This window comes from Megalopta genalis, unplaced genomic scaffold (genome assembly GCF_051020955.1).
Source record: "Megalopta genalis isolate 19385.01 unplaced genomic scaffold, iyMegGena1_principal scaffold0180, whole genome shotgun sequence".
NCBI classification, from domain to species: Eukaryota; Metazoa; Arthropoda; class Insecta; order Hymenoptera; family Halictidae; genus Megalopta; species Megalopta genalis.
The window spans coordinates 273601-282150 of record NW_027476249.1 but is presented as its reverse complement, the minus strand read 5'-3'; positions in this window follow the sequence as shown (position 1 = coordinate 282150).

Genomic DNA, 8550 nt, shown 5'->3' with positions numbered 1-8550 from the left:
TCGTCACGTCTCTCGTCTCGTCTCTCGTCTCTCGTCTAGTCTCTCGTCACGTCTCTCGTCTCGTCTCTCGTCTCTCGACTCTCGTCTCACGTCTCGTCTAGTCTCTCGTCTAGTCTCTCGTCACGTCGATTGTCTCGTATCTCGTCTCGTCTCTCGTCTCGTCACTCGTCTCGTCTCTCGTCTCGTCTCTCGTCTCTCGTCTCTCGTCACTCGTCTCTCGTCTCTCGTCACTCGTCTCGTCTCTCGTCTCGTCTCTCGTCTCGTCTCTCGTCTCGTCTCTCGTCTCTCGTCTCGTCTCTCGTCTCGTCTGTCGTCTCGTCTCTCGTCACGTCTCTCGTCTCGTCTCTCGTCTCTCGTCTCGTCACTCGTGTCGTCTCTCGTCTCTCGTCTCGTCCCTCGTCTCTCGTCTCGTCTCTTGTCTCTCGTCTCTCGTTTCTCGTCTCTCGTCTCTCGTCTCTCGTCTCTCGTCTCGTCTCTCGTCTCGTCTCTCGTCTCTCGTCTCTCGTCTCGTCACTCGTCTCTCGTCTCGTCTCTCGTCTCGTCTCTCGTCTCGTCTCTCGTCTCGTCTCTCGTCTCGTCACTCGTCTCATCTCTCGTCTCTCGTCTCGTCACTCGTCTCGTCTCTCGTCTCTCGTCTCGTCACTCGTCTCGTCTCTCGTCTCGTCTCTCGTCTCGTCTCGTCTCTCGTCTCGTCTCGTCTCTTGTCTCGTCTCTCGTCTCGTCTCTCGTCTCTCGTCTCGTCTCGTCTCTCGTCTCGTCTCTAGTCTCGTCCCTCGTCTCTTGTCTCTCGTCTCTCGTCTCTCGTCTCCCGTCTCGTCTCGTCTCTCGTCTCGACTCTCGTGACGTCTCTCGTCTCGTCTCTCGTCTCTCGTCTCTCGTCTCTCGTCTCTCGTCTTGTCACTCGTCTCGTCTCTCGTCTCGTCTCTCGTCTCGTCTCGTCTCTTGTCTCGTCTCTCGTCTCGTCTCTCGTCTCTCGTCTCGTCCCTCTTCTCTCGTCTCGTCACTCGTCTCGTCTCTAGTCTCGTCCCTCGTCTCTCGTCTCTCGTCTCTCGTCTCTCGTCTCTCGTCTCTCGTCTCGTCTCGTCTCTCGTCACGTCTCTTGTCTCGTCTCTGGTCTCTCGTCTCTCGTCGCATGTCTCTCGTCTCGTCTCTCGTCTTGTCTCACGTCTTGTCTCTCGTCTCGTTTCTCGTCTCGTCTCTCGTCACGTCACTCGGCTCGACTCTCGTCTCGTCTCTCGTCTCTCGTCATGTCTCTTGTCTCGTATCTCGTCTCTCGTGTCTCGTCTCGTCTCTCGTCTCGTCCCTCGTCTCTCGTCTCGTCTCTCGTCTCGTCTCTCGTCTCTCGTCTCCTCTCTCGTCTCTCGTCTCGTCTCTCGTCTCGTCTCTAGTCTCTCGTCTCGTCACTCGTCTCGTCTCTCGTCTCGTCTCTCGTCTCGTCCCTCGTCTCTCGTCTCACGTCTCTCGTCTCTCGTCTCGTCTCTCATCTCGTCTCGTCTCTCGTCTCACGTCTCGTCTCTAGTCTCGTCCCTCGTCTCTCGTCTCTCGTCTCTCGTCTCGTCTCTCGTCTCGTCTCTCATCTCGTCCCCCGTCTCTCGTCTCTTGTCTGGTCTCTCGTCTAGTCTCCCGTCACGTCTCTCGTCTCGTCTCTCGTCTCGTCACTCGTCTCATCTCTCGTCTCTCGTCTCGTCACTCGTCTCGTCTCTCGTCTCTCGTCTCGTCACTCGTCTCGTCTCTCGTCTCGTCTCTCGTCTCGTCTCGTCTCTTGTCTCGTCTCTCGTCTCGTCTCTCGTCTCTCGTCTCGTCTCTCTTCTCTCGTCTCGTCTCTCGTCTCGTCTTTAGTCTCGTCCCTCGTCTCTCGTCCCTCGTCTCTCGTCTCTCGTCTCGTCTCGTCTCTCGTCTCGTCTATCGTGACGTCTCTCGTCTCGTCTCTCGCCTCTCGTCTCTCGTCTCTCGTCTCGTCACTCGTCTCGTCTCTCGTCTCGTCTCTCGTCTCGTCTCGTCTCGTCTCTTGTCTCGACTCTCGTCTCGTCTCTCGTCTCTCGTCTCGTCTCTCTTCTCTCGTCTCGCCTCTCGTCTCGTCTCTAGTCTCATCCCTCGTCTCTCGTCTCTCGTCTCGTCTCGTCTCTCGTCTCGTCTCTCGTGACGTCTCTCGTCTCGTCTCTCGTCTCTCGTCTCGTCTCTCGTCTCGTCTCTCGTCTCGTCTCTCGTCTCTCGACTCGTCTCTCGTCTCGTCTCGTCTCTCGTCTCGTCTCTCGTGACGTCTCTCGTCTCGTCTCTCGTCTCTCGTCTCTCGTCTCTCGTCTCTCGTCTCGTCACTCGTCTCGTCTCTCGTCTCGTCTCTCGTCTCGTCCCTCGTCTCTCGTCTCACGTCTCTCGTCGCTCGTCTCGTCTCCCATCTCGTCTCGTCTCTCGTCTCACGTCTCGTCTCTAGTCTCGTCCCTCGTCTCTCGTCTCTCGTCTCTCGTCTCGTCTCTCGTCTCGTCTCTCGTCTCGTCTCTCGTCTCGTCTCTCGTCTCGTCTCTCGTCTCGTCTCTCGTCTCACGTCTCTCGTCGCTCGTCTCGTCTCTCATCTCGTCTCGTCTCTCGTCTCTCGTCTCGTCTCTAGTCTCGCCCCTCGTCTCTCGTCTCTCGTCTCTCGTCACTCGTCACTCGTCTCTCGTCTCTCGTCTCTCGTCTCTCGTCTCTCGTCTCTCGTCCTGTCTCGTCTCGTCTCTCGTCTCGTCTCTCGTCTCGTCTCTGGTCTCTCGTCTCGTCTCTCGTCTCGTCTCTCGTCTCGTCTCTCGTCACTCGTCTCGTCCCTCCTCTCGTCTCTCATTTCTCGTCTCGTCTCACGTCTCGTCTCTCGTCTCGTCTCTCGTCACGTCTCTCGTCTCGTCTCTCGTCTCTCGTCTCTCGTCTCTCGTCTCTCGTCTCATGTCTCTCGTCTCGTCTCTCGTCTCTCGTCTCGTCTCTAGTCTCGCCCCTCGTCTCTCGTCTCTCGTCTCTCGTCCCTCGTCTCTCGTCTCTCGTCTCTCGTCTCTCGTCTCTCGTCTCTCGTCCTGTCTCGTCTCGTTTCTCGTCTCGTCTCTCGTCTCGTCCCTCGTCTCTCGTCTCTCGTCTCTCGTCTCGTCTCGCCTCTCTCGTCTCTCGTCTCGTCACTCGTCTCGTCTCTCGTCTCGTCTCTAGTCTCGTCTCTCGTCACGTCTCTCGTCTCGACTCTCGTCTCTCGTCTCTCGTCTCTCGTCTCGTCTCTCGTCTCGTCTCTCGTCTCGTCTCTCGTCTCGTCTCTCGTCTCGTCTCTCGTCTCGTCACTCGTCTCATCTCTCGTCTCTCGTCTCGTCACTCGTCACGTCTCTCGTCTCTCGTCTCGTCACTCGTCTCGTCTCTCGTCTCGTCACTCGTCTCGTCTCTCGTCTCGTCTCTCGTCTCGTCTCTTGTCTCGTCTCTCGTCTCGTCTCTCGTCTCTCGTCTCGTCTCTCTTCTCTCGTCTCGTCTCTCGTCTCGTCTCTAGTCTCGTCCCTCGTCTCTCGTCTCTCGTCTCTCGTCTCTCGTCTCTCGTCTCTCGTCTCTCGTCTCTCGTCTCGTCTCGTCTCTCGTCTCGACTCTCGTGACGTCTCTCGTCTCTCGTCTCTCGTCTCTCGTCTCGTCTCGTCTCTCGTCTCGACTCTCGTGACGTCTCTCGTCTCGTCCCTCGTCTCTCGTCTCTCGTCTCTCGTCTCTCGTCTCTCGTCTCTCGTCTCTCGTCCTGTCTCGTCTCGTTTCTCGTCTCGTCTCTCGTCTCTCGTCTCTCGTCACTCGTCTCGTCTCGCCTCTCTCGTCTCTCGTCTCGTCACTCGTCTCGTCTCTCGTCTCGTCTCTAGTCTCGTCTCTCGTCACGTCTCTCGTCTCGACTCTCGTCTCTCGTCTCTCGTCTCTCGTCTCGTCTCTCGTCTCGTCTCTCGTCTCGTCTCTCGTCTCGTCTCTCGTCTCGTCACTCGTCTCATCTCTCGTCTATCGTCTCGTCACTCGTCACGTCTCTCGTCTCTCGTCTCGTCACGTCTCTCGTCTCTCGTCTCGTCACTCGTCTCGTCTCTTGTCTCGTCACTCGTCTCGTCTCTCGTCTCGTCTCTCGTCTCGTCTCTTGTCTCGTCTCTCGTCTCGTCTCTCGTCTCTCGTCTCGTCTCTCTTCTCTCGTCTCGTCTCTCGTCTCGTCTCTAGTCTCGTCCCTCGTCTCTCGTCTCTCGTCTCTCGTCTCTCGTCTCTCGTCTCTTGTCTCGTCTCGTCTCTCGTCTCGACTCTCGTGACGTCTCTCGTCTCGTCTCTCGTCTCTCGTCTCTCGTCTCTCGTCTCTCGTCTCGTCACTCGTCTCGTCTCTCGTCTCGACTCGTCTCTTGTCTCGTCCCTCGTCTCGTCTCTCGGCTCTCGTCTCGTCTCTCTTCTCTCGTGTCGTCACTCGTCTCGTCTCTAGTCTCGTCCCTCGTCTCTCGTCTCTCGTCTCTCGTCTCTCGTCTCTTGTCACTCGTCTCGTCTCGTCTCGCGTCTCGTCTCTCGTCTCGTCACTCGTCTCGTCCCTCCTTTCGTCTCTCATTTCTCGTCTCGTCTCACGTCTCGTCTCTCGTCTCGTCTCTCGTCACGTCTCTCGTCTCGTCTCTCGTCTCTCGTCTCTCGTCTCTCGTCTCTCGTCTCATGTCTCTCGTCTCGTCTCTCGTCTCTCGTCTCGTCTCTCGTCTCGTCCCTCGTCTCGTCTCTCGTCTCTCGTCTCGTCTCTAGTCTCGCCCCTCGTCTCTCGTCTCTCGTCTCTCGTCCCTCGTCTCTCGTCTCTCGTCTCTCGTCTCTCGTCTCTCGTCTCTCGTCTCTCGTCCTGTCTCGTCTCGTTTCTCGTCTCGTCTCTCGTCTCGTCCCTCGTCTCTCGTCTCTCGTCTCTCGTCTCGTCTCGCCTCTCTCGTCTCTCGTCTCGTCACTCGTCTCGTCTCTCGTCTCGTCTCTAGTCTCGTCTCTCGTCACGTCTCTCGTCTCGACTCTCGTCTCTAGTCTCTCGTCTCTCGTCTCGTCCCTCGTCTTTCGTCTATCGTCTCGTCTCTCGTCCTGTCTCGTCTCGTCTCTCGTCTCGTCTCTCGTCTCGTCTCTGGTCTCTCGTCTCGTCTCTCGTCTCGTCTCTCGTCTCGTCTCTCGTCACTCGTCTCGTCCCTCCTCTCGTCTCTCATTTCTCGTCTCGTCTCACGTCTCGTCTCTCGTCTCGTCTCTCGTGACGTCTCTCGTCTCGTCTCTCGTCTCTCGTCTCTCGTCTCTCGTCTCTCGTCTCTCGTCTCATGTCTCTCGTCTCGTCTCTCGTCTCTCGTCTCGTCTCTCGTCTCGTCCCTCGTCTCGTCTCTCGTCTCTCGTCTCGTCTCTAGTCTCGCCCCTCGTCTCTCGTCTCTCGTCTCTCGTCCCTCGTCTCTCGTCTCTCGTCTCTCGTCTCTCGTCTCTCGTCACTCGTCTCTCGTCTCTCGTCCTGTCTCGTCTCGTTTCTCGTCTCGTCTCTCGTCTCGTCCCTCGTCTCTCGTCTCTCGTCTCTCGTCTCGTCTCGCCTCTCTCGTCTCTCGTCTCGTCACTCGTCTCGTCTCTCGTCTCGTCTCTAGTCTCGTCTCTCGTCACGTCTCTCGTCTCTCGTCTCGTCACTCGTCTCGTCTCTCGTCTCGTCACTCGTCTCGTCTCTCGTCTCGTCTCTCGTCTCGTCTCTCGTCTCGTCTCTTGTCTCGTCTCTCGTCTCGTCTCTCGTCTCTCGTCTCGTCTCTCTTCTCTCGTCTCGTCTCTCGTCTCGTCTCTCGTCTCGACTCTCGTGACGTCTCTCGTCTCGTCTCTCGTCTCTCGTCTCTCGTCTCTCGTCTCTCGTCTCGTCACTCGTCTCGTCTCTCGTCTCGTCTCTCGTCTCGTCTCGTCTCTTGTCTCGTCTTTCGTCTCGTCTCTCGTCTCTCGTCTCGTCTCTCTTCTCTCGTGTCGTCACTCGTCTCGTCTCTAGTCTCGTCCCTCGTCTCTCGTCTCTCGTCTCTCGTCTCTCGTCTCTTGTCACTCGTCTCGTCTCGTCTCTCGTCTCGTCTCTCGTCACGTCGCTTGTCTCGTATCTCGTCTCGTCTCTCGTCTCGTTTCTCGTCTCGTCTCTCGTCTCTCGTCTCTTGTCACTCGTCTCTCGTCTCTCGTCACTCGTCTCGTCTCTCGTCTCGTCTCTCGTCTCGTCTCTCGTCTCGTCTCTCGTCTCTCGTCTCGTCTCTCGTCTCGTCTCTCGTCTCTCGTCTCTTGTCACTCGTCTCTCGTCTCTCGTCACTCGTCTCGTCTCTCGTCTCGTCTCTCGTCTCGTCTCTCGTCTCGTCTCTCGTCTCTCGTCTCGTCTCTCGTCTCGTCTCTCGTCTCGTCCCTCGTCTCTCGTCTCGTCTCTTGTCTCTCGTCTCTCGTTTCTCGTCTCTCGTCTTGTCTCTCGTCTCGTCTCTCGTCTCTCGTCTCACGTCTCGTCTCTAGTCTCGTCCCTCGTCTCTCGTCTCTCGTCTCTCGTCTCGTCTCTCGTCACGTCGCTTGTCTCGTATCTCGTCTCGTCTCTCGTCTCGTCCCTCGTCTCTCGTCTCGTCTCTTGTCTCTCGTCTCTCGTTTCTCGTCTCTCGTCTCTCGTCTCTCGTCTCGTCTCTCGTTCTCGTCTCGTAACTCGTCTCGTCTCTCGTCTCGTCACTCGTCTCGTCTCTCGTCTCGTCTCTGGTCTCTCGTCTCGTCTCTCGTCTCGTCTCTCGTCTCGTCTCTCGTCACTCGTCTCGTCCCTCCTCTCGTCTCTCATTTCTCGTCTCGTCTCACGTCTCGTCTCTCGTCTCGTCTCTCGTCACGTCTCTCGTCTCGTCTCTCGTCTCTCGTCTCTCGTCTCTCGTCTCTTGTCTCGTCTCTCGTCTCTCGTCTCGTCTCTCGTCTCGTCCCTCGTCTCGTCTCTCGTCTCTCGTCTCGTCTCTAGTCTCGCCCCTCGTCTCTCGTCTCTCGTCTCTCGTCCCTCGTCTCTCGTCTCTCGTCTCTCGTCTCTCGTCTCTCGTCTCTCGTCACTCGTCTCTCGTCCTGTCTCGTCTCGTTTCTCGTCTCGTCTCTCGTCTCGTCCCCCGTCTCTCGTCTCTCGTCTCTCGTCTCGTCTCGCCTCTCTCGTCTCTCGTCTCGTCACTCGTCTCGTCTCTCGTCTCGTCTCTAGTCTCGTCTCTCGTCACGTCTCTCGTCTCGACTCTCGTCTCTAGTCTCGTCTCTCGTCACGTCTCTCGTCTCGACTCTCGTCTCTCGTCTCTCGTCTCTCGTCTCGTCTCTCGTCTCGTCTCTCGTCTCGTCTCTCGTCTCGTCTCTCGTCTCGTCTCTCGTCTCGTCACTCGTCTCATCTCTCGTCTCTCGTCTCGTCACTCGTCTCATCTCTCGTCTCTCGTCTCGTCACTCGTTTCGTCTCTCGTCTCACGTCTCGTCACTCGTCTCGTCTCTCGTCTCGTCTCTCGTCTCGTCTCTAGTCTCGTCTCTCGTCTCTCGTCTCGTCTCGTCTCTCGTCTCGACTCTCGTGACGTCTCTCGTCTCGTCTCTCGTCTCTCGTCTCTCGTCTCTCGTCTCTCGTCTCTCGTCTCTCGTCTCGTCACTCGTCTCGTCTCTCGTCTCGTCTCTCGTCTCGTCTCGTCTCTTGTCTCGTCACTCGTCTCGTCTCTCGTCTCTCGTCTCGTCTCCCTTCTCTCGTGTCGTCACTCGTCTCGTCTCTAGTCTCGTCCCTCGTCTCTCGTCTCTCGTCTCTCGTCTCTCGTCTCTTGTCACTCGTCTCGTCTCGTCTCTCGTCTCGTCTCTCGTGACGTCTCTCGTCTCGTCTCTCGTCCCTCGTCTCTCGTCTTGTCTCTCGTCTCGTCTCTCGTCTCTCGTCTCGTCTCTCGTCTCGTCTCTCGTCTCGTCTCTAGTCTCTCGTCTCGTCACTCGTCTCGTCTCTCTTCTCGTCTCTCGTATCGTCCCTCGTCTCTCGTCTCACGTCTCTCGTCTCTCGTCTCGTCTCTCATCTCGTCTCGTCTCTCGTCTCTCGTCTCACGTCTCGTCTCTAGTCTCGTCCCTCGTCTCTCTTCTCTCGTCTCGTCTCTCGTCTCGTCTCTCATCTCGTCCCCCGTCTCTCGTCTCTTGTCTGGTCTCTCGTCTAGTCTCCCGTCACGTCTCTCGTCTCGTCTCTCGTCCCTTCTCTCGTCTCGTCTCTCGTCACGTCTCTTGTCTCGTCTCTCGTCCCTCGTCACTCGTCTCTCGCCTCGTCTCTCGTCTCGTCTCTCGCCTCGTCTCTCGTCTCGTCACTCCTCTCGTATCTCGTCTCTTCTCTCCTCTCTCGTCTCGTCACGCGTCTCGTCTCTCGTCTCGTCTCGTGTCTCGTCTCTCGTCTCGTCTCTCTTCTCTCGTCTCGTCTCTCGTCTCGTCCCTCGTCTTTCGTCTATCGTCTCGTCTCTCGTCACGTCTCTCGTCTTGTCTCTCGTCTCTCGTCTCGTCTCTCGTCTCTCGACTCTCGTCTCTCGTCTCGTCTAGTCTCTCGTCTAGTCTCTCGTCACGTCGCTTGTCTCGTATCTCGTCTCGTCTCTCGTCTCGTCTCTCGTC